The sequence below is a fragment of the Tupaia chinensis genome, unplaced genomic scaffold (genome assembly GCF_000334495.1).
Source record: "Tupaia chinensis unplaced genomic scaffold, TupChi_1.0 Scaffold000180_1, whole genome shotgun sequence".
Lineage (NCBI taxonomy): Eukaryota > Metazoa > Chordata > Mammalia > Scandentia > Tupaiidae > Tupaia > Tupaia belangeri.
Genome location: NW_006159655.1, coordinates 2,741,731 through 2,767,094, shown reverse-complemented (window position 1 = coordinate 2,767,094; position 25,364 = coordinate 2,741,731). Strand labels below are relative to the sequence as shown.

Here is a 25,364-nt window from a genome sequence, read left to right as displayed (position 1 = left end):
CACGTGCCCTATAGCGAAAACCTCGCAAAAAAAAAAAAAAAAATTCTGTGATAGCATGAATATGAGAAATAATAGCATTTTTACTCAAATATTCCAATACTTCCAGTAATTCAATGATACTTATGAGGAGATAATCAATTTGTGTATGTATTTTGTTTTTACTTTGTACTGGTTGGTAATTTTCCATATTAATCAAAATTGACAGTTAACTCCTGACACACAACAAGAATGTTGATGTAATTTTTGTAGACTGCTAGAGCTGTAGTATTTCTCTACAAAATTTTATTTCTCTACAAAAATGCTATATATTTGTAAATTGTTTTTATAGTGGTTTTTAAGACTATGAATTATAATAGTTTAATAAACACTAATATTGCCAATTCTGACCCTCTGTCTATCAAATATTGGCTTATGATATTGGATCTTTTTAGATACTAGATGCTAATGTGAGTTAGGTAGGATCTGATCATCAAGTTTACACTCTAAGAGAGGAGTAATTAAATAAACCTCTACAGCAATAAATTGAAAAAGCTTTATTTGAGCTCTTTTGTTCAATGCATGTCTATATCAAGTGTTAACACTAAAATGCAATCTAAGCCTAGCTGTGGTGGTTGGGTAGCTGGTGCTGCTACATGGTCCAGGTTCAGTGCCTGAAACAACAAGACAACATCCAGCCAGCTAACTGGGAGGCTGGGACAGTTAGATTATGATGTGGTGTGACCCTGTCAAAAAAATTTTTCTCTGGGACCAGCAGATGGTGTAATGGTTACATAGCTGGACTCCCATGTAGTTGACTATATTTTTGAGTCTTGGACCTGGTGACTTAAAACTTACACCATTAGCTTATTAGCTGGGTGATTTTGCATGCTAAGAAAAGAATATATGGAATCCTTGGAAAGTATATTCAAGGAATAGTATAATACCATTCATCACTTGGAAACATACCAATTGAGAAATGTTGCTTAGATGTTTGCTCACCTATTATACATTGATTCACTTCCATGGAGTGTTCTTGAATGTATAAAACTGAGTGAAGAAACAGCTACATCATCTGGTAGGATTTTTGTCAAAATATTTTTTCCAGGAGCTGTGTGAATACATGGGTCTTCCTAAACTTAATGCAAAATTAAAAGGATGAAACCCTTCGGCCATTCTTTGAAGGACTGTTACCCCAAGATAATCCAAGAAACACTAGATTTGCCATCAACTTCTTTACCTCTATAGGTCTTGGAGGTTAATGGATGAATTGCTTGAGCATCTCAAAAATACACCAAAGGTCATCATGGCACAGAAACCAGAGGCTGAGTGAAAGAAATCCTCCCCATCCTCTTCTTCAGCATCCTCCTCTTCAGAGTCTGACTCCTCTGACTCTGATTCCCACAGTGGTGATAGCAGTTGGGAGTCATCCGGGGAGGACTGCAATTCTTCCTCTGGCACCAGTCATAGCTCTGCCTCAGCTGAAGATGTAAGAAAGAAAGGACAGGAAAGACCAGAAGTAAAGAAGTAGATAAATTGATCAGGAACCAACAAACAAATAATAGGAAACAAGAAGAAAGAAGGTCAGAACAAAGGCACCAGGAAACAAGAACTGAGAAAGAAGATCAGAAAAACACAGAGATCAAAATTTAGGAGATACAAATTGGAGAGATCCGGTAACAACATACTCATCAGACAGAGGTGTTCCTTTTGAACAAAACAGTTACAGTAGAGTTGTGAATGACAGAGACCATGAGATGCATATTAACTTGGAAAATAAGCATAGTGATTCTCCAAAAAAAGAGGGGAGAGAGGGGAGATTCTTTTTCTGAAAAGGAGAAACACAGGAACCGAAACAAGGACAGTGAAAATATTAGAAGAGAAGATAGATCAAAGTCAGAGGAAAGGAATAGAAAACATTCAGGTTCTAGAAGTGATGAAGATAGGTATCAGAATGGTGCTGACAGGCAATGGGAAAAATCTAATAGATACTCTGAACAATCCAGAGAATCAAAGAGAAATCAAGATTGACGGAGAGAAAGGTCTCCAGCAAAGCAAAAATAATTCTATAAGTCATGACAGAAACTGGGCATGCCTTATATTCATTTGAGACAAATTATTTTTTACATTGATCGATGAACTTTATAGAGAATTCTTATATAAAATATGGGTTTGTATTTATAACTTTTACACTGTTTTCACTTCAACATGTTTTATAATTGATGCATATCCAGAACTTCCACAGAAAATTATTTGAAAAGAAAATTTTCACCAGAAAGTGATGTAAGTCTTGCTTATTATTACATTTTGTAAATAAAATGATCAAGTGCTAAATACAAACAAACAAACAAAAGCAAAAACAAAACCTCACACCAGGCATGCCTGCCCAAAATCCCCAGAGGAGAATGGAGGAGAAGGGATTGCAATATGGGATGAGATGGGATTGCAATCCATCCCCCTTGGAAGATTTCTCGCATCTGTCTCTCTGTTTCTTCAGTGAGTGCACATGCCCTATAGCAAAAAATCCCTCTCTAAAAAAGAAAAAAAAAAAAAGTCTCACTCTCTCCATATCTCATTAAAAAAAAATGCAATCTAAAAGTAACACGGTTAAGAGGCTTTAAATTAGGCACGCACCCTGCCCTTACATGAGATAAAATTGATTATAGGATCATTTTATTACCAGGAACAGAAGCTCTTTCTAGCTAACTTTGGTGAAGGGACTTGGCTAGGATGACACATGAGGTGTGTTCTATGTAGATATGTTATAGGAGTTTAGCCTGGGCTCCAGGTAGCTGTTAACTTCTTTACCTGAAAGTATCTATGGGCCTTGTGGCATCTCCTTTGTCATTCTTTCTGTGAATCTAGTTCATCACTCTCTCTACTTTTTGACCTGTTTCTTACACATCTTCACATGGCCCTAAAGTGCAAGTTTCACAGACTTTCCAGATCGGCTCTCCAGAGCTAACTGAATCCAGCTCTGTGGGCCATGTTAGATTTCTGGAAAAGATTTGATTGATCAACCTTAATTTTTTCATTCACAGACCAATAAGCAGTCATTAAAACATGAGGTTGTGGGAACCAGCAGTTAGCATAATGGCTATGTCGCTGGACTCCCATGTAGTCGACCGCAGTTCGCTTAAAACTCACTCGACCCATGGCTTAAAACTCACTCCAGGCACGTGTGTGTGTGTGTGCCCAAGATCCCGAGAGGAGAATGGAGGAGAAGGGATTGCTGCGTGACCATCTCCCCTGGGGGGTGATTTCTTGTTTTCTGTCTCTATGCCTCTGTCTGTCTGTCTGGCGAGTGCACGCGCCCTATAGCGAAAAACCTCTAAAAAAAAAATGGGGTTACATGGTACCTAGGTAAGCTCCTTGGGTGCCAGTGGGCAGTAAAAGTACCCAGAAATGGGATGAGAGACAGGAGGCATGTTATAGTGCACTAACAGTGCTTATATGCAGATTGGCATGTAGGGTTTATTTTGGTGCTTCTTATGTGAAAAATTGAAAACTTACATTTTTGATGTATCAGTTTGTGCCCTAGATGGTAATAGAAATCAACCCACTAGTCTTATATCTGTAAATTATAAGAATGTCACAAATGATCCATGACATGTTTTATACACACACGTTAAATACTTGAATGTGATGAATTGCTGATATGATTTTTAATTCAAAAGCCCAATGGAGTACACACTTTTTCTAACACTATTGCATTTCAATGCAGTGACATTGCTGATTGTCTCCTTTAAAATATACTTTACACCCAAAATTTTAGAATATTTAGTTCTTAAAACAGGATGTGGGTAATTTTACTTTGTGTGTGTGTGTGTGTGTGTGTGTGTGTGTGTGTGTGTTCTCAGGGTTAGTGTGTGATCTTTCTTATGCAGACATGTAGTTAGCCACACTGCTCTGAAAGAGGACCTTATTTCCTCCACAGTATCTCCTTATATTTCCTTTCTTCAGCAGAGTCAGGTGAAGCTATAGAACTCCCTCTCTTTCAGACCCAATGATTTGAATTTTCAACTCATATATAAATCGAAAATTAAAGATTGATCAATGTTTTGAACTATTGATTTTTTTGAAAGCTTTTTGCTATAGAGCATGTGTGCTCGCTAGAGAGAAAGAGAGACAGAGAGACAGAAAGTGAGAAATCACTCCCCAGGGGGAATGACCACACCGCAATCCCTTTTCCTCCATTCTCCTCTTGGGATCTTGGGCACACATGCCTACGCTCCTGTTGTGAGTTTAAGCCACAGGGTCTGGCACTCGAACTGCAGTCAACTATATGGGAATCCAACAATGTAGCCATTACACCATTTGCTGGTCCCTGAATTTTGTTTTAAAACAGTTTTTATTACTTTTATTGTGCAAGCTGCTGAGTTAGCTGCTGAGGACATAGAGATGTTCCTTTTTTTTGTCCTCTCTCTCTCTTTTGTAGAGGGTCATGCTGTGGAAGGTATGGTGGGGCCCAGGTTCATGATTTGGTACACTTTTACCATGACCCTGCTCATTCTTTGGAATGGCTTTGAAGCCAACCACATAATTGTGTCTGATTCTATGCTGGACATTATCTCCCATAAGAATTTGGGAACCAGCAGTTAGCGTAATGGCTATGTCGCTGGACTCCCACGTAGTCAACCATGGTTCGCGTCCTGAACCTGGTGGCTTAAAACTCACGCCGGGCACGTGTGCGTGCGTGCCCAAGATCCCGAGAGGAGAATGGAGGAGAAGGTATTGCGGCGTGACCATCCCCCATGGTGGGTGATTTCTCGCTTTCTGTCTCTCTGTCTCTCTCTGTCTGTCTGGCGAGCGCCCGCGCCCTATAGCGAAAACCCCTCCAAAAAAAAAAAAAAGAATTCACCCCTATTGGTATAACTACTAATTGCTAAGGTAACTAATTCATGATGGAGAGCACACACATGCACATGTGTTCTGTGACTTCTAGCCCTGCAGTTCAGTTTGTTACTGACTGCACTCCTAGGCTGGCCCAACTCTTTTAATAATGAAGAGTTAATTATTCACAGCTTTGTTATATCTTCCTGTAACCACTTGGTTTATAATACCTAGAGAGATTCTTGAACCAACAGTTTGTTTTTAACAGTATTAGAGTCTCGATATCTCTTTTGAATAAAATGATGTCTAAATTCATGTTCAGTTTTAATAGTTGTTCAAAGCTCAATGTAAACACTACTGAGCTTTTATATATTTCTTATGGCTTCTTCATTGTTGCTTCGATTTTTTTCCCAAAGACTTGGTTGTATTGCTACAGTCATATTTCCTTCTGTTCAGACAAAACTCAAACTCAAAGGAATTTATTGCTTCTATTTAAAAGCGTTCTTAAGATAAAATCCAGATGCCAATAGAGGTAGATCTGAAAGTGAAGAATAGTGTTTTGTTGAATAAGTTGTCATAGTTATTCTCTTTTCAAATCTCTTTCCAGTCTTTACTAAGGAGGTAGGAAACCTCTAGTCTCTTGCATTTTATGGTCCTCCACAGTTGATCCCCTCAGGAAAATATAGGTTGAGGTTCACCTGACTGATGTGAGGCTACTGAAGACACATGGACCTCCATCCTTAGACTAGGATCATTTAACAAACCCATCTCTAGACTGAGCTAAGGAATCTTAGCTGTCATGAGCATTGTAGAATTCCAGTTTGCTACAGCAACATGGAGAAGAGTCCGCAGAGCCCAGTCCGGTCAGGAAATCCATGGTCATTCAAAGATTTCATGTTCCCAATCAAAAACTTGAGTTATTTTGGGAACCAGCAGTTAGCGTAATGGCTATGACGCTGGACTCCCACATAGTGGACTGTGGTTCACGTCCCAGATCTGGTGGCTTAAAACTCACGCTGGGCGTGTGATCCCGAGAGGAGAATGGAGGAGGAGGGACTGCGGCGTGGCCATCCCCCCTGGGGGGTGATTTCTCGCTTTCTGTCTCTATGTCTCTCTCTGCCTGGCAAGCGCACGCGCCCTATAGCGAAAATCTCTCCAAAAAAATAAATTAATTAAAAAAAAGCTTGAGTTATATAATTTCTTTTGATCAATTTGTAAGCAAATGACATTAAAATGTTACCACAAAAAAAAAAGAGAAGTCACTGATAAATAATATTGTCACAGAGACTAATAAGAAATGGACTGAAATGGGGGAGATTTCACTGACCTATACATTCATGTGCGTATCCAGTGAGAAATGTACTTTTTTTTTTTCAAGTGAGTTTAAATGCATTTTATTTTTAGACAACCTACATGACATGCTTTTTTCCTTAAAACCAATGCCTCCACTTTTGAGTGTCTTTCATATGTGGGTGACACTGGTATGAGGATTCAAAGGATATGCTGCATTTTTTCTTGTATTTTTTTTAATCTAAGAATATGGTTTATTATAAAAAAAAAAAGATCACAAGTCATTTCTTCTTCTGTTACATATCTTCACAAAAGTGGGTTGCTTTGACCTATGAGATACTCATAAAATTACACAGGAAGGCAAAATAATGTATAGCTAAATATCATCAAGCTCATATCACCAGAGTTTGTTGACAGAAACTTTTATGATGATGGTAGACATTGAGGAAAGTTTAATATTAAGCTCAAATTTTAAAAAGAATTATGATTTGAGTAAATAGAGGTAATCAGAAAAAAACAGTAAGTATGAGGAAGACATTAATTTCTCCTCAGCAGAGAGGCCAAAAGGAAAAGAAGCTTGAATGTAAAATCTCTCTTTGCAGTCGTTTTGTGGAATGTTCAAGAGATCTATATTTCTACCTCCGGCCCACGTTTGGGAACAAATGTGCAATTTTCGAAAGTCCATGTCTTTTATACTGGTCTCTTCCACCTCTAGTTTCAAGTTCATGTCAGAGGATGAAATTGTGTTGCCATGTTTGATTGAGTGCTGAAAGTATTTTTGGAAATGCAAGTAGTTACTGTTTTCATTAGATTAATTTCTACAGGTATCAAAATGTGTTCTTATTTTATTTATAAGTTTACAAGTTAGGAATCAGACCTTTATTTAAAGCAACACATAACAAAAACTTTGCCATTGCTCTTTTCTCAACTCTTTCAGCTCACAAAATGTGATTCCTCTCTATCGAAATAATAAATCCATAATTTCACCTTTACATATATGACAGAATTGTGCCAAATGGAGAGTTGTTGTAACTAAATACTAATCATGATGTATCTAATCAAAACTGGTACGATGTTTCTTGTTAACAGTATATGTACATTAACTAAAAATTCAGTTAGTATGCTTTTTCTTTCCTGTAAATTCACGATGTGCTGGTTAATTCTTCTCCTCCTATCAGATTATGCTAAAGAAACCTACCTCTTTTTTTTTTTTTTTTTTTTTTTTTTTTTTGAGGTTTTTGCTTTAGGGCATGTGCACTTGCCATAAAGACAAAGAAAGAGACATTGAAAGCGAGAAATCACCCCCAGGGGGGATGGCCACACTACAATCCCTTCTCTTCCATTCTCCTCTCAGGTTCTTGGGCATGCATGCACACATGCCCTGTGTGAGTTTAAACCACCATGTCCGCGACTCAGACTATGGTCGGCTACATGGGAGTCCAGTGATACAGCCATTATGCCAACTGCTGGTCCCAAAAACCTTTCCTCTTATTTATAAACTCTGTCTATTTAAATTTTTAAATGGGTTTTTATTTCCTTTAGGGACCTTTAGTACCTATTTATACTTTCCTTGAGTGATGTTTGTCTTTCCCATTGAATTGTAAGGTTCTTGAGAGCAGGGACCAAATATTTGTAGATACACTGTTTTATTCTTGGCATGGAGTGCAGAATCTAGCATCTGGTATGCACTGAACGAACATGTAAAAGGATAAATTAATGAAGAGGTAGCACTTTTGCATGCTTGTGATCTCATTTTAAATGCTCATGATAGAAAGTGAGCTAAATTTATTCCAGGCAGAGGCAACAACTAAGGCCCTAGATGAGAAAGAGCTTAATAGAATGAAGAAACAGAAAGACTGTTGCAGGGAAGCAGCAGGTGCCATGGTGGTTAAGGTACTGGATTTCCACATGGTCGAATGCAGTTCAAGTCCTAGTCTTGGCAGCTTGCTTTCTTACTTACCCTCTTTGTCTCTCTCTGGGGAATTAAAAATATGTACTACTACTACTAGTACTTCTAAATTTAAATAAACAATTATAAAGTAAAAGGAAAAAGACCATGTAGGACCAATCTTGGAGTCTAGAAGGAGAGATGAGTATAGAGGGGGTATCAGAGAACAAATCATACAGCGTCTTCTGGGTCACAGTAAGGAGTGTACTTTTTTCCAAGTTGCAGGGGAAGAAATTGAAGAGTTTAAATCAGGGTAACAATGTAATATGTGCTAATATCACCCTTGCTGCTGTGCAGGAAATAGCCTAGAGGTGGGGAGGAGAGGGAGACAGGAGGTTAGGAGCTCTGAAGAGAGAAGAATTTGATTTTTGGTTTGTGCTATCGATAGTGAAAAAAAATAAATTATTTTTTTTTATCTTTTCTGAAAGATTATTAGTATGTCCTTCCTAGATGAGAGAAAAGAGGAATGGAAGTACTTCCCAGGTACTTGTTCTCAACCAGAGTGGATGGTGTTCCATGCACTGACCTGCAGAGAGTCTGGGGATGGAACGGCATGTGCAGGTGCAGAGGTAGAGAACAGTCATGTGACCCATTTAAGAGGACATTAAAAAAAAAAAATGGAAACTGGTATAACACCTAAACACTAATCAAGAGAAATGGCTTTATTAATGTCAAATAAAGTAGATCTTATAATAAGAATGTTGTCAGAAAAATAGGGACATTTCATAATGAGAAAGGAGTCAATTCATCTAAAAGATACTACAGTTCTAAATGTGTGTGCGCTTAATGACAGAGCCTCACATCACAAATAGCAAACCTTGACACAACTGCAAGGAGAAATAGGTCCACAACTACAGTTGGATATGTTAACATTTCATTGCCAGTAACTGATAGAATATGTAGAAGAAATTGGTAGAGACCTGAACAAAACTATCATCTAACCTGAACTGTTTAGATACTTCTCCCACCGACAGAGCTATGGTGACCCATGACAAGTTTCATTAAGTCAGAGTACTGGATTAAGCTAAGAAATTCCCTTAGTAATTTTAATATTTATATTACTTAATACCTAATTAATAATTTAAAATTCCATTCTGTTAGTAAGAAATTAGCTTAAGTCAATAGAACTCAAATTAGAAACAAGAATAACTTGAAATTTGTCAACTATTTGGGGATTAAACAACACTTATTTAAGATAACGCTTTTTTTTCAAAGAACTCCCAGGGGATATTAGATAATATTTTAAACTGACTAACCAGTTGCAAAAGCACAGCAAGAACGCAATGCTGAAGCCACGTGGGACAGTCCCGAGTTCATATCCTGCGATGGCCATGTGCGTGCTGGGTGTGAGTGGGTCAGTGATCCTGCCTGGCTGAGGCTAGGGTTGAACCTGTTAGGTTGACAAGTATGCAGTCCGTGCTTCCCCCACTGCAGCCAATAATTGAAGGATAAAGAAACAAGCTAAGCACAAGGTTTACTGAGAGGCAAAAAAAAAAGACAAGGAAACATTCCACAGACAAAACATGCCAGTGCCAGGGGGGCAAGCAGGCCCCAGGTTTACTGAGAGTCAGAGTGCATGCGCGAGAGATACAAGAGACATTCCATAGAGAGAACAGGCCAGTGCCCAGGAAAGCATTGTCTCCTTCATGGGGTACCCTTTTACTCTGTTTGGTTGTTTGTGTTTTGTTGTTGTTGTTGGTTTTTGCCAGACTATTTAGTCAAAACCTATGCCCAAGATCTCCTCCAGCTTGCTACTTTGTATCTTTGTATATTGAGTCTGGTGACTGTTACAATGGTGACTGTTACAAAGTTAGCAGTTCTAGGGCCTTCCTTTACCCTTGATGTTCCTAGTATCCTAACTAATGTCTAATGAATCCCTGCCTCAAGGGATGAGGGACCCAATGTTTGGGGGCACTGATGTCAATCTGGTACTTTCTGCTAAATGGAAGTGATGTGAAAAAAAGGTCTTAATCCTTCAAATCCTCGTTTTTTAGCTATGAGCGTGGAGGTTCCTATAGCTGTCAGAAGGACCGAAATAGTAGTTAGAGGATAGTTAGGCTGTCAGGGTCATTAGATGGGAGCTGCTGTAAGACCATCTGCAACAAACAAGATATATGTACATATATGTGTGTTTGTGTGTGTGTGTGTATGTACATACATATATATGTTTTTAATTTTTTAAATTTCACTTTCTTTTATACATTCAATGACATTATTTAGCTTACAAAGTGAATATTTCAACGTGAATATTTCTCCCTAGTTCAGTTGATAAAACTATAAAATTATCTTCGACAGATAATACCACATTTCTTTGTCCCATTAATGCTTTGCCTCCCTATTTTTCTTCTAAATGTCCTTCCTCAGACTCTCTTCTTTCACGCACACAAGATATATGTTGATAGCACAGTGTTAGTTGATAGCAAAGGTATAGCATTAAAGTGGTTACTAACAGAGACAGAAGAAGTTTTCCCAAGCCACTGGAAAGGAATCCAGAAGGAATGCCAGCTGGTATCCAGTTAAATAGGCTAGAGAATCTAGGTAGAAATAGTCAGATGATCTATTAATAGTTCATTGCAACCAAATTACCTGTCACTGTAGTTTTTTTTAAAGAATTATTTATTGTATTTAATTTATTATCATTATTATTCTTTCACATGAGAGAGAGAGAGAGAAAGCAAGCCTCCAAGTTGAGGACTTGAACCGTGGTCGGCCATGAGGGAAGTCCAGCACCTCAACTACCGTGCCACCTACTGGTCCCATGTCATTGTAGATTTTTGATGTTGAGTTCCAACTGCTGGGAAAACTTAATGTAAGGGTATCAGGAGAAGTTAAACATACATGCTTCTCCTTGTATATACCTTAGAGCAGTACAGTTGTCTAAGAAATTATGTAAAATGGTGAGAGCTATGGCTAATTCATTAACTAGCACAAGACAGGTTATGTAACATGTGCTGATAAGCAGCAACACCCCACCAAGGCAAGAGTGTACCCGAAAAAGCAGGCTTCACCATCTGGGATATCTTCAAATAAGCCTCTAGCAATAACGGTGAACAGCCATAGAGCCCTGGTACAGTGTCTTGTTTTGTTTCTTTGGTGCACAGATATGGAATTATCAGTGCTTCCAGAAGGCATTGGCCCTGGTTTATAGTTTCCTTAAGTGACCAAAAGCCCAAGGACTGCCCTTATCCGCACAAAGATAAAGCTTCAGGTGCACCTTGCATTGTATCTCCCCATTAAAGATGAATTGTAGAGAACAATATGGAGGTTCCTCAAAGACCTTCAAATAGAACCACCATATGATCCAGCAGTTCCACTCCTGGGTATCTTCCCAAAGGACAGGAGAGCATTCAGTTGGAAAAGCACTTGCACAGCTATATTCATTGCAGCCTTATTCACGATTACTAAGACATAGAACCAAATGTCCACAAACAGATGAATGGATTGAAAAATTGTGGCACATATACTCCATGGAATACTATTAAGCCATAAAAAAACAACAAGGCCCTGGGATTTGATAGAAAGTGGACGAATATGGAAGATTCATTGCTGAGTGAAGCAATTCAGGCTATGAAAGAAAGACATTGCATGTCTCCACTTAACAGAGACAGAAAGACTGGAGAACATAAAAGCATCAAAAATTGTAATGGACACTAAAGACAAGTGGAAAGAAAGTGTGGGAGGGGAAGAGCTAAGGAAAGGAGAGTGTGGGAGGGGAAGAGCATGGGGAATTTGGGGGAGGGAAATGGAGAGGTAAGACACTTGTGGGACACAGATAAGTTTTATTATCTGTTGATGAGGATGTGTTTGGTGGCCTCAACTGGGCTGGACTGAGGTGTATATCATGCTGGGTGAAGTCTCTTCATAATCTAAATGATGTATAGCAGTTTAATGTATGAATAATAATAAAAATATGTAAATGAAAACAATTTTTAAAAAGGCTAACAGAAATTGGGACTTGGGTGCTAAGGTATGCAGAAAAGACATTCTTAAGATCTAAGGCCATAAAGTAGAAGCAGGTATCTAATTTAATAGGCAGATTTGGGATCATAGGATGCAGTGGATAAGTGTATATATATATGTAGCCAAAAGAGGAGTGTTGTAAGGTTGAATGGGTAGGTATTAGTAACCCATGATCTAGAAATTTTTGAATTAGTTCTTGGAGTCCTCCAACAAGGATAGATTTCTTTTATCTAGGAAACTGGATTGGGTTGGGTCCTTTTATTGGATATTTATTGCTATTTTGGCCCTTCGGGTATTTCATTATCCTCCCAAGGAGCAGAAGGAGGGCACGGGGCTTTGTTCCCCCTAAGAAGCATAGCACAGAAAGGTCCGAAAGTGGCATTTCCTCCCAATATGACTGCAATGCCCATTTTCATGTGAATATCTTAGTTTAATAGAGGGCAAGGATAATCTGCATAACAAGGAAACTTTGAGTGGCAAAGCTAGAGTTCTGTGAAGTGACATTTGGAGGGCCCCCTGGTGGTTCCAACCACTGGGCAATACTGAGTAGGAGTGGGTCCAGAGCAGAAGATCAGGGCAGAGTGGGTGGAACCGTATCCAAAAGGAATTCAGTTCATCTACCTGCTGTATCCAAAGTGGCCAGGGCTCCAGCTCCATGACAACTCTCAGTGCCTGGGCTGGCTGGAATGGGCCTCGTCACTCCTGTTCTTCTTGTAGGGTCATCATGGGGCTTGCCTCAGGTCCCTGAGTCTTTCGACCCAGAGGGCAGAGTGAAGCCCATTGGCTCACTTCTTGACAGTGAGGACAGGGAGTCTATGGTGGGGTATCATGATTTGAACACCTTTTGCCCAGTGCCTCTTTTTTTTTTTTCCCTGGGAACTTTGAGCCATTGGACAGGAGGAGCTTTGGAACATAGCCAATAATTGGGCATGTCCCTGATCTTTTCTTTTCTCCCTCTCTCTCTCAGACTCTTACCTCTTACTCTAAATATTGATTATAAAAGAGAGACAGAGACAGTGAGAGGGAAAGGAAGAAATCACTCCACAGGCACAATGACCATGCTGCAGTCCTTTCTCCTCCATTCTTCTCTCGGGATCTTGGGCACACATGCACATGTACCCTGCATGATTTTCAAGCCACTAGGTCTAGGACTCAAACCATGATCGATCATGTGGGAGTCCAGTGACATAACTGCTCTGCCATCTGCTGGCCCCTAGAGTCTGGAATCTTAGACAGTGTATGTTGAAGGAAATGTTGGCAAATTCCCCATTTTGTTGTTGTTCAAAAAGAGTAGCTGGAGAGTCTGTGCTGAGGAGCTCCCAAGGTCATTTGTGAGTGGCTTCTTAGGGGTGGCCGAGGATAACCTGGACGGTTATATCTTATCTTAGGCTGTGCTAGAAGGAAAACAAAGTTTCCAAATGACCTTAAATATCCTTAGCAAGGAGAAAGCATCTGCAGAGCTGAGAATTTTCCACATTTTTAACTCTATAAGTACAAGTCTTGAACTGCTACTGTTCAGTATCTGGTTAAGTATAATATTGCATCCTTCCAGGTAAGCTCAAAAACCAGAGAAACATGTTGAAACCCACCCATGTGTTTATCAGAATTGTCAGAAAAACCACACAAGTCAATTTTAATCTATTAATGCTCTATAAGCAAAAAAGGGCTCGTGAACTTGAATAGGACCAAATTCTCGTCCAGAATCCACTAAAGGACAAACTCTAGAGGAAGTTACTATTGGGCACCCCGGAGAGACAGGCAGAGCTGAGCATAGAGGAAGAACACAGAATAGTCTCCAGGGAGCTAGGAAGCAGGGGAGCACTTGGGTTTTATCTCATATGAGCCTGGGGAGTCTGGTGGGCCCTCAGTAAATGGGGAAGAAGTGTGAGTTAAGGAGGAGCAAAGGGTGCCCACATCTCTCAGTGCATTTAAACACTATATGGATGGAATTTCCCCCACTTCCCCAGATATTTACAAAAGAGATCTGATTGCTGAATAGTATATAAAATTGGTACTCTAGTTTATGAGCCAATGTTCTCCATCCTCCAGCTTATATTGAGACCATGTCGTTTTGCAAAAGAGTATGAGCCGCTTCCTAAGAGTTTGAAGATCATAGCACCAGCAGGTGGCATGATAGACTCCCACATAGCTGACTGCAATTCCAGTCCTGGACCTGCTGGCTTGCTTTTTCACTCTCCCTCCCTTTTCCTCCTCCCTCCCTAATAATAATAAAATAAAATGAAATAATTTTAAAAGGAAAATTTTTTAAGAAGCTTATCAAACTTCTTCTTTTTTTTTCTTTTGGAGAGAATTTTGCCATAGGGCGCGTGCACTCACCAGACAGACAGAGAAAGACAGAGAGTCAGACAGTGATAAAGCACCCCCCCAGGGGGGATGGCCACACTGCAATCCCTTCTCCTCCATTCTCCTCTCAGGATCTTGGGCACACACGCACACACACCCGACATGAGTTTTAAGCCACCGGGTCCAGGACTCAAACTGCCGTCGACCACATGGGAGTCCAGTGACATAGCCATCACGCTAACTGCTGGTCCCAAAAGGAAATTTTTTTAAAAAGTTTGTGGATCAAATTGTTTCCAGTTGACTAAAATATTTCCCAATTGAGTATTCACAGGAATAGCCATCTTGAGTGTCCATCTATAAAATATAGGAGGAAAGTGAGAGTCCAGCATCCTGGGGTTAGGCAAGTCCTCCTGCGGAGCTGAGTCAGAGCCAGCATCCTGCGTCACAACTGAGTGGCATAAATGCCAATTCCAGGAACCAATCCACTGTCCTGGATGGTCAGGCCTAGCAAAGAGGAATCCCTACCTGCCAAGGCTGGGAAGACTAGGCAACTAGAGACACTAAAACTGTCAAAAAATAGTATCAACAGCTGTTTCCAAGCTAAGTATTAATACTTCAGTGGTTGGATAGGAGTGGCATGTGAGCACCTAAGAAAGCAGACATCTAGAAAGGTGGTCTAGGTGAAGTTGGAGAGCCCATAGCAAATGTCACTGGTAAGTGGTTATGAATAAATAATGTGCTCTAGCATCTCAGTGAGAACCCATGTTTGGAGCAACATAGAACATGGTATATATAAATGGAAGCATTAATAGGGCTAGCTATCATGGCCAGGAAACTGGAGGTAGTAGTATCGGACCTGTGGTAAACATCAGAGTGGCGATAACTTAATGCACAGTCCTGAGAGTCAAAAACCCAAGGGAAGGGAAGAGACAGTTTGGGAGCTAGTAATGAGCAAAGTAACATCCCTAGTGGCAAAAGTCCTGTTACCACAGGGTATCACATACGCTTGGGTCCTGCATCAGCTTACACATCTGGAGAAAAATGGAGATAAGGATGGAAGGCCATATAGAGTGATGTCTGTCTAGAAGGCAAAGTGGAGATCTGAGCAAGCCATTCCAGATACCTATTTACCCTGGTGAGTATCTGAGGAACCCCCAAAGGCAAAAGATTTCCAAAATCTTACAGTGCTTGCTGACTCCAGTGTGCTGCTGATGGCTATGGAGTAGGAAACATGGCAGATGCACCTGTGAGTACCAACGCTGGGGGAGGTATGCACTTTAGGTCTCAAAGGAACTGAGCTGTCCTGCTTCTCCAGGAGCAGACACCTCAAGAACGCCAAGAAGAGATCATTGACATAGTGTCCGGTCAGTAATTTACAGGATTAAGTGCACTCAGAAGGATAAAGATATGACAGCAAGAACCAAAAACAAAAATGTGAGTACAAAGTTTGCAAGTGACAGTACATGGAGGGAACGAATATAGAATCAGCCATAGCTAAAACGTGAAGATACAAGAAAAGATTAGGAGGAAGTAAGGCGTGATCAGTTAATGGACAAGGAGATCCCTGTCCTCAGTCCAAAGGCTTTGGAAACGTACCAAGGAGTAACCCTGACCACCACTTCCACGATTCCCGAAGGTCGGTTCTAGGGTCTCTGTCAAGCGGAAAATGAAAGCAAAAACCCTTGCGTGGCTCAACCTCCACATGAGAATGAAGAACTCCTTTTCCTGCCTGAGGGCTTTGGGAAATGTAACAGAGTAGCCCTGGCCAATGTCACCGCAGTTCTCTGCAGACCAGTTGGGAATCTCTGAAAGAAAGGAAGGAGTGGAGCTTACTTTGTGCAAACCAAGTCATGGCACTAAGTAAGTTAGATTGAGAAATAGGAAGTCTGTGCTTCCCCTTCTGTGCAAAGAATTGAAGGACAAACAAACAGCTGAGCACAAGGTTTATTGAGAGAGAACAGCAACAGCAAAAGGAAACCAAAAAAACAAACCAAAGATACCTTCCAGGGACAGAGGAGTCCAGTGTGAGGGAGGCATGGAGGTACTATCTCCTTCCTGTGGGTCCCCTTTCATTGTTTTATTGTTAGACCTTTTGTTTAGACAGAATAATATGTATGGCATGGTCTTCTCTAGCTTGCTAATTTTTATCTTTGTTTTTCTCATTATATTTTCAGTCTGGTGAATGTTACAAAGTAAGTGGTTCTGTGCTCCTCCATAAACTTTTGTATTCCTAGTATCCTAACTAATTCATAACAATCCTAGCCCTGTTAAGGGTGTCAATCTCTAAATAAATAAATAAACTTTCATAAAAAATTGAATGGACTGAAAATGAAATCACTACAGACAGAAACAGATAAAATGCAGTTAAGTACTAATTAGAGGGAATCATATTTTTGCATTAAATGCTTATATTGTAAACAAAGAAAATGATCATACCAAAGGTCTAAGCTTCTACCTAAAAAATACTATAATCAGGTAGTGTGATTGTCCTGCTTTGCTCTTTTTGCACATGATAGCATTTGACTACATGCATAAAGAAAATATTTGTGAGAGCCAGTAGGTAGGTGGTGCAGTGGTTGAGGTGTTGGACTTTCACATGGATGATTGTGGTGCATGACCTGGACCTGGCAGCTTGAACATCATGGTGTGTGTGTGTGTGTGTGTGTGTGTCCAAAATTCAGAGAGGAGACTGGAGAAAGGATTGTGACATGGTTTTCCCACATGGAGGGTCATTTCTCACTTTCCCTCTATCTCTCTCTCACTGGTGAGTGCATGTGCCCTATGTCAAAAACCTTTAAAAAATGGGGGGGGGCAGGTGGTGAGGTGGCTAAAGATGTCAGATTCCCACTTGGTTGACTGCAGTTCAAGTCCCGGACCTGGCAGCTTGCTTTCTCACTTTCCTTCTTTCTCTCTGTCTCTCTGGTCAAATTTAAATAAATAAAGTTAAATAAAATAATAATTTTTAAAATACATATATATATATATATTTGTGAAAATTGTTTCAACTGACTGTTATCTCTTCATTTTATTGCATAATACTTAGAATCAAGGAATGTAGAGTGTATTTATGACTGATTGTAATTCTTACTATTTTCTTTTATTGAACTAAATTGGTTTACTGTTTTTTTCAGATGATCTATTGTTCTGCTCTGGGTTTTTCTTTTCAATTTATTTATTTCTTCCATGAAAGAGAGCATTCTCTTCAGGTCCCCATGCCACAGTCCCCTGCCAGACATAGCTAGTCGGGATCATGGGCATGCATCTACACCTCAGCGTGCTAGGAAGGTCCAAGATTGTAGACCCAGAACTTTTCTGAATACAGACTCAGGACCTTTCCTACGTGAATCCAGTTGCATCACTGCTGTACCACCTTCCGGCCTCTACTCTGGGTTTTCTAGGAAAATTCTGAGGCTGTCTTCTATGTCCCTATAAATACTGTCAGGATTGGACATGATTAGTTTTTATTTATTTATTTATTTATTTATTTTGGTTTTGCTGTAGGATATATGTGCTCGGTGGAGAGACAGAGCAAGACAGAGAAAGAGAAAGTGAGAAATCACTCCCAGCAGGGATGGCCCTGCCACAGTTTCCTGTCATCCACTCTCCTCTTGAGATTTCGAACATGCTTGCACACATTCTTGGCCTGATTTTCAAGTCACTGGGTCTGGGACTTGAACTGCAGTTGGCCATGTGGGAGTCCAGCACTTTAGCACCATATCACCTGCTGGCTTTGTAATTGGTATTCTTAGAGACTGATTTTGAAGTGCGTGTGGTCTGAGGAGTGGAGACTATTTTTAAGTTGAACATTGCTGTAGATGAAGTCTCCAGTACTGTGAGAAGCAGCTTTGCTGCTATACAGTAGTTCAAAGGTAAGTAACGAACAGCCTGCATCCTCAGGCTTGAATCTGCTGAGTGATTTTCTGAGCTACATGTCCTTGTCAATGACTGAGGATTTTCAACCATGATTATGCAATCCTGTAAAATCATAATTATGATTTATCATAATACTTATAGTTATTTAATTATGCTTTTTTAAAACTTTATTGCGAGAGAGAGAGAGAGAGAGATGAATTCACCAGAGAGAAAGAAAACATTCTTTAGTAGGGCATGGTCAAGCTGGAATCCTTTTTCCTCTATTTATCCATCCCATCAGGATTTGGGGCACACACGTACACATGCCTGGTGTGTTTTGCAAACCACTGAAGCAGAAATTTGAACTGTGGTTGGCCATATGGGATCTAGCTCCCTATTCACATTGCTTAACCCTATTTATTTTTTCTTATGACTAAAGCAATTGATCCTGTGAAAATTATTACCATCAAATCATTTTATGTTACTATTAATTTGATGTGTATAAAAGTTTATAAAGGAAATTAAATGCTCACAATATCAAGGCCTTTCTCTTCTTCTATCAAGGATTCTGAAGAACTGAAGTCATGTTTTGTTCATCTTCAAACTAAAAGATGAGAAAAAGGGACTTGATGACAGCACTTTAAAAATATTTTGGGGACCAGTGGGTGGTGTAGTGATTAAGGTGCTGGACTCCCACATGATTGATCGCACTTTGAGGCCCGGACCTTGCAGCTAGAAACTCATGCCGGGTCCATGTGCATGCATGCCTAGAATCCTGAGAGGAGAGTAGAGAAGAAGGGACTATGGCATGGCCATCCCCCAGGGGGTGTTCTCTCACTTTCTCTCTCTCTGTCTCTCCAGCAAGGGGATGCACCCTATAGCAAAAATCTCTCTAAAATATATATATGTATTTTTTGTTTCATGAATGATGACAAAGTTAGCAAACATTTTTAAAATTGCATCTAGTGCCATTTGCTCAAAAATGTCTACTTTTCTGTGCTGAAATTCTGGAATTAAACATGGTATAAAGGTTATTTTAATGTTAGCACCCAGATTTTTCATTACATCTTATAATAGAAAATAGATACAAGGGCATCAGTGAGTTTTGGTAATTATGCACTTTCTTTAAACATCTGAAAATCATGAGATATTAATTTTGAATCTTATGAATTTTCTTTGTGCAGTGGTATTATAGTTTTGTGTGTGTGTGTGTGTGTGTGTGAAATTGTAATTAGGATTTTTACCATAGATGACTTTTAGTGCTTGAAAAGGGCAACTTTAATTAATTATAAATGAAGGAAAGAATGAATTAAAATCATGGTTTTTTATTGTGTTTACAGGGGAGCGGGTAGGGAGGACTCAGGCACATTGATTATATAGTTCCACATTTGACATATCTCCTGTTGACTTTTAGCGTTGCCTCCTACTCAGTTTTGCTACTGCTTTGGCTGAGAGAGTCACAGTGTACTGTGGGGGTGTGTTCAAGAGAACAAGCGAATTATAAGTCTCAAGACAATGACAGAATATATCATTTATTGAGTTATAATAAAAAATAAACATTTAATTCAACATAAAACTTTTCAAAGTAAGTGAATTTTCTGTTCAGCTTGAATGCATTTCCAAGGAACAAGGGAGTGCATCAAATAGGTATCTTCTTCCATATTTGTAGTTGTTATGGTCACTGCACTTAGCCCACCAGTTAGTGACACTAACATCAGTATTAATAGTGGAAGGAGGAAATGGCGGAAATATGAGCAATTATACAATGCCACTCTCTGTCTTTTTCATAATTGCCTCCTTCCAAGGCATGCTATGTTGGGGGAGGCGGGATGCCTCTAGGACCTTCATCTGTGCTCTCATAATATTTTTGAATGTGATTCTCCTGGAATGTAATTAACACTGGATAATTAAATCTCACGAGAAAGCGTTGATAGCAAAGACAAGGTGGAAGAAAGAAGGGAAAAGAGACATACGAAGGACCAAGGAGTTAGTTCCCTATGAAAGTGGGAAGGCTGGGCCCTGGCAAGGGGTAGATGGGTGGGCCCAGAGTTGAGGACAAAAGGCAAATAAGTAAGTAGAGCTACGGGACATGAAATTTCGTCCTCATTCTGCCGCATTCGTTTCTAAAATTCAGATATTATTTTCCTTTTTAGGAGTTTATAATGACTACAGCCTGATGTAGGGCAACCAAATGGGGACTTAATAACACACATAGCTCGTCTTAACAAGTTTTTCCTGATTCTCACTTGAGTACTGAGCCTGGAAGTGCTGAATCTTGAGTATGCCAACGAGGTTTAAGCCTTTGCAAGAATACCTAACTGTGTGCCTCTCGATTTTTATCAGAATCTTTACGACCTAGTTGAAATAGCCACCATTCTATAACTTCCTATGATAATTCCATATAGGAGTTAAAAGTAACTTTTCCTTTTAGGATCTCCCTAATAATTTTTAATGTCTCTAAAGGATTTTGTCTTAGGCACTAGCCTTATCTCCTTGGGCCCTAAAACTAGATGGTACACTTCTTTATGTTTTTATTCTTCATATTCTTATCATAACTAGATACCCACTAAATGTTTAAATTCTATATATAGAAAAATAAGGTAGACAATATACTCATCACATAATAAAAAAATGCAAAAAACATGAAGGGCTATGAAAGACACTATTACTGTCCTTTATTACTCCAGAGGTGAAATGTTTATAAGTTTTTAAATTGTTATGACAGAGGTAGCTTTCGTAAAAACGAGTAGATGCTAGAAATTTTGAAAAACAAAAACAAAACAAACTTAACTCTTAGATGAATCTTTTTAAATTATTTTTTAATTTTTAATTGATAAATACAACTTGTGTATGTTTACGGTGTACTGTTTTACTATGTGTAAACATTGTAGAATGGCTAAATCAAGGTAGTTAACATCTCCATTACCTCACATGTTTATCTTTGTGTCTGTGTAGAGGGTAGAATTCTTAAAATCTACTTTCGCGGTTAGCAGGTGACAGTGGTTAAGGCGCTGGACTCCTACATGATCTACTGTGGCTTGAGTCTCAGACCCAGTGCCTTAAAAATCACGCCAGGCATGTGTGTGTGCGTGCGTGCGTGCCCAAAATCTCAAGAGGAGAACAGGAGAGCAGGGATTGTGGTGCGGCCATCCCTCCTTGGGGAATGATTTCTCATTTTCTCTGTCTCTGGAGAGCACACACACCCTATAGCAAAAATTTCTAAAAATAAAAAAATCTAATGTCATCAATTTTCAAGGATACAGTATATTGCTATTGATTATAGGCACCATATGTACATTTTTCTTGAATGTATTCTTTTTTTTTTTTAGAGAGATTTTTGCTATAGGGTGCATGTGCTTTCCAGAGAGTTAAAGAAAGAGTACATTTTTTCTTGAATGTATTCTTTTTTTTTTTAGAGAGAGATTTTTGCTATAGGGTGCATGTGCTTTCCAGAGAGTTAAAGAAAGAGATAGAGAGAGAGAAACAGAGAGACAGACAGACAGACAGAAAGCAAGAATCACCATCTGAGGGGGGATGGCCAGGCCACAATCCCTTCTCTGCCATTCTCCTCTTGGGATTTTGGGCATGCATGCACCCAGAGTGAGTTTTAAGCCACTGGGCCCAGGACTTGAACTGTGGTTGACTACGTGGGAGTCCAGCAGTGTAACTATTAGTACCAAATGTATTCTTTTTATATAACTGAAAACATGTGCTTTGAGAGGAAAACATCTGCATTATCTTAATCAGAAGCCCTATCTAGTGTTTTTGATATTAATAATAATAAAAACAGACACTTTGAAACCTGAATCATAAAAGATTATCTTTAGTGCAATGCCCTTATTTAGTTGGGGCTAGTACCCTAAGTTAATAATTTTTCATTGAAATATGATGACTTAAATCTTCTGTTATTAATGAACTTGCAAATAGAAAATAATGTTTTGAAAAAATTAAATATTAAAAAGGGAGACCTTGCTTGCTCATTTTCTTTAGTTTAAGATGGACCTGTATATTTTCTCCAAAAAGCCTTTGTGTGTGTACTCTACTGATCTTGTCTTTCATGTATAGAGAACAATTCCAACTCTTGTAAGCAAACACTCACATTGAGAACTGGCTTAATGCATTGTTCTATATTCAGACATCATTTGAATTGGGTTGATTGATTGATTGGAGAGGTTTTTGCTATAGGGCACATTGACTTGCCAGAAAGACAGAGAGAGAGAGAGACAGAGAGTGAGAAATCACCCCCCAGGAAAGATGGCCATGCCATAATCCCTTCTCCAACACTCTCTTCTTGGGATCATGGGCACACACGCACATGCGCCCGGCGTGAGTTTAAGCCACTGGGTCCGAGACTCGAACCACGGTTGACTACATGGGAGTCCAGTAACATAGCCATTGCACTATCTGCTGGTCCCTTGAATTGGTCTTTGACTTTAATATCATGTTATAACTTTCAGATTTCCTACCATCTTTTAAGCAGTAAAGTTTCACAGCCAACAGGTCCACATCTTAATCATTTTTATTTTCTGTAAGGATTTGTATACTTTGCTGTATCAAGCAGTAGAAATTTTTGAAGTTTTTCTTCAAATGAAAAATGATGAAACCATAAAAGGAATGTTTTAGTGATGTTTGAAATAAAGAGAATCCTGATAGGTTTTTCAGCCATTTTTTATCTTTGGATGTTATGGTATGCCTTTCTTTTTTAATATCATTTTCTCATAATAGAGAAATATCTCTTTTAAAAAGAAGTATTTTAGTTCTTGTACTATATTTTACTTCCTGTTCTATACCTGCCCAAGTGCAACAGCTATTAAAGTTTGTATTTGTTAATTCTGGAGATCAAATTTCAATTATGTTTGGATTTCTGCCTTTTTCTGCCATCCATACTTGAAATTGGAGGAAAACCAAATCAGATACTTAAAGAGATGCAAAATCATGGATGTATAGTGAGTGCGACTCATATTGGGGGGCTTGTTTACTTTCAGGCTTATTAATGTCAGAAAATTCAGTGTACAAAGTATTCTAGCCAGAGTGACCTTAGAGCCCTGGAAATCATATATATTTTTTTCTTCTCTCCTTTCACTTTCAACTTTTTGAACAGGAAACAAGGCAAGACATAAACTCCTTTATTGTAACAGTGTGCAGGAAACGACACTGAATAAAATTTAAAAACTAATTCTATGTCATGATATCTTTAAAATGATCACAGGTCTGTCTTTTTCAGTGTCATGCTATGACTTGTCATGGCCTGTCAGATGTTATTACAGCAGCATAAACATGTTAATAAGTCCAGCTTCATGAGGTGGTAATGAACAAAGAAATTTTTAAGCAGGTGAACATGTCAGTAACAAAGACCTGACAGCAAGTAATGAATAGAGTCCCAACAGGTGGGAGAGCAGAGCAGGGAGGAATCTAAGGTCAACAGTGTAACTGTGAACATCTGTGCAAAACAAGGAGGCATATACAGTTTTCTCCCCACATTCAGTTACATTCTGTATGGACATATTAAAACCTGGCCTGATTTTAAGTTAGGCAAGTGACATCTCCACTGTGGTATAACATGTCTGAGTATCTCCAGCATGGACCTAGCCAGTAGACCTAGGTGGGTCACGAGTTGAGGTTGGCAGAGATAGAGGAGGGATTATTGGTATAAAATGCCAGTGAAACCTCTGAATCCCTGGAAGAGGGAAATAGTAACTAGTTGATTTCCCTATCCTAGATTAACTGCAGAGCTCAGCACAATAGGGGCGCAGGGAAAAAAGTCATGAATACTGTGACCAGATTGTGGCACAAGGGCAACAATAGATCTTAGGAAGAGCTTGATTCTGGTAATTTAATCAGAACTTGGGCAGAGAGTAGTGCAAGAACTTGATGCAGTGTTAGTGTTCAGCTCGAGGGCCTTAAATCCTTCATGCATGTAGTCAGGGTAAGGCTGCAGCCATGCAGAGAGAGAGTTTGCAGTACCAACCAACTGGGCACAGGCCAACTATTTATCAGGCAGTTCCATCATTTTTGTCCTCTGGTGCCGAAGACCCCTCTACTCATACATCTCCTTCAGGGCACAGGCATAGCAGGAGGGAAGAAGTGTGGTTTTCTGGGATGGTGCCTTTGAGTAAGACTGTTGAAGTGGAAATGAAACAAGGTTACTCAGTACAACTGTGCTGAATCACCCCAGCCTGATTCCCATCTTCCCCGTCAAACCTGTAATAGCACTTTACCGTAGTGTGGGGAGTAGAGATAAGAGCCACTTTGTTTTCTGTATTGTACACCAGTGCATAGTAAACAGGGCATGTGCTACTTTCAGATGTAATATAAAGTTTAAATAGTAAGTAGTTATTTCTGATGATGCCCATGTGAGATGCTTATTCTTATTATTACTTTTGGAGTCCACAATGCTATGCAACACATAGAGATGAGTACTTCGAAGTTAATGAAAAATATTTAGACAAGAATATCAATATGGGAATCAGCTGGGTATAGGAAATATTGTTCTTGTTTCCCATCGTAATTTCAACTAGTCAAAAAAAGTCATGGGTAGGAATTGAAGAAGATTAAATTATTTTTTCTTGTATCAGTTTTTTAATGTATATATTATACCTTATATTCCTTATGTGTTTGTACCGGTACCTGTGGTAAAGTTATTGGGAACATGTTTAGTAGTGATAATGCCCAATCATTTTATGAATTTCTTAGCCTACCACATAGGAAGTACAATCGGCTCAGCCACTCATTCAGTCAGACAGTATTTATAGAGCACTTACTGTGAGCCAAAAATTGTGCGTCTTCACTCATTTCTGTTCAGAATCAAAAATTTACTAAGGCATAGCATGCAAATGGTAGGACCAATTATCTGAATATTTATTGAAGTATATTTCAAAGATTTGTGCAGTTTTACCCGTATTTTTCTTTAATATCTGTGACCTGGGCTGAATTCACTTACGTTACTTTAAGTATGAAAATAACTTTATTTCAAAGTTAATTGACCTTTACACTAGTTTACAAGGTATAGTTGCAGTTAATTGGATAATTATAAGCATAATAAATACCATTCATGGTCATTTAACAATGCCTAAAAATTATAACTTATTACTTGTCTATGTCTATAAAGCATGTGAGGTCATTTACTGTTTTAAAACTGCTGCAAATCAATATAATTAGAAAGTGGTTAAAGACTTATCTAAGGCTAACTAACAAGGGAAAG

General features: G+C 39.1%; 1 protein-coding gene and 1 pseudogene across 1 annotated transcript in view; both read left to right on the top strand.

The window, feature by feature from the left end:
* Window positions 1–2,040, top strand: part of LOC102484277 (pre-mRNA-splicing factor CWC22 homolog pseudogene) — a 35,237-nt pseudogene extending 33,197 nt beyond the window's left edge.
* The window catches only part of DLGAP1 (DLG associated protein 1), an 891,374-nt gene that overhangs the window by 15,433 nt on the left and 850,577 nt on the right, over window positions 1–25,364 (top strand).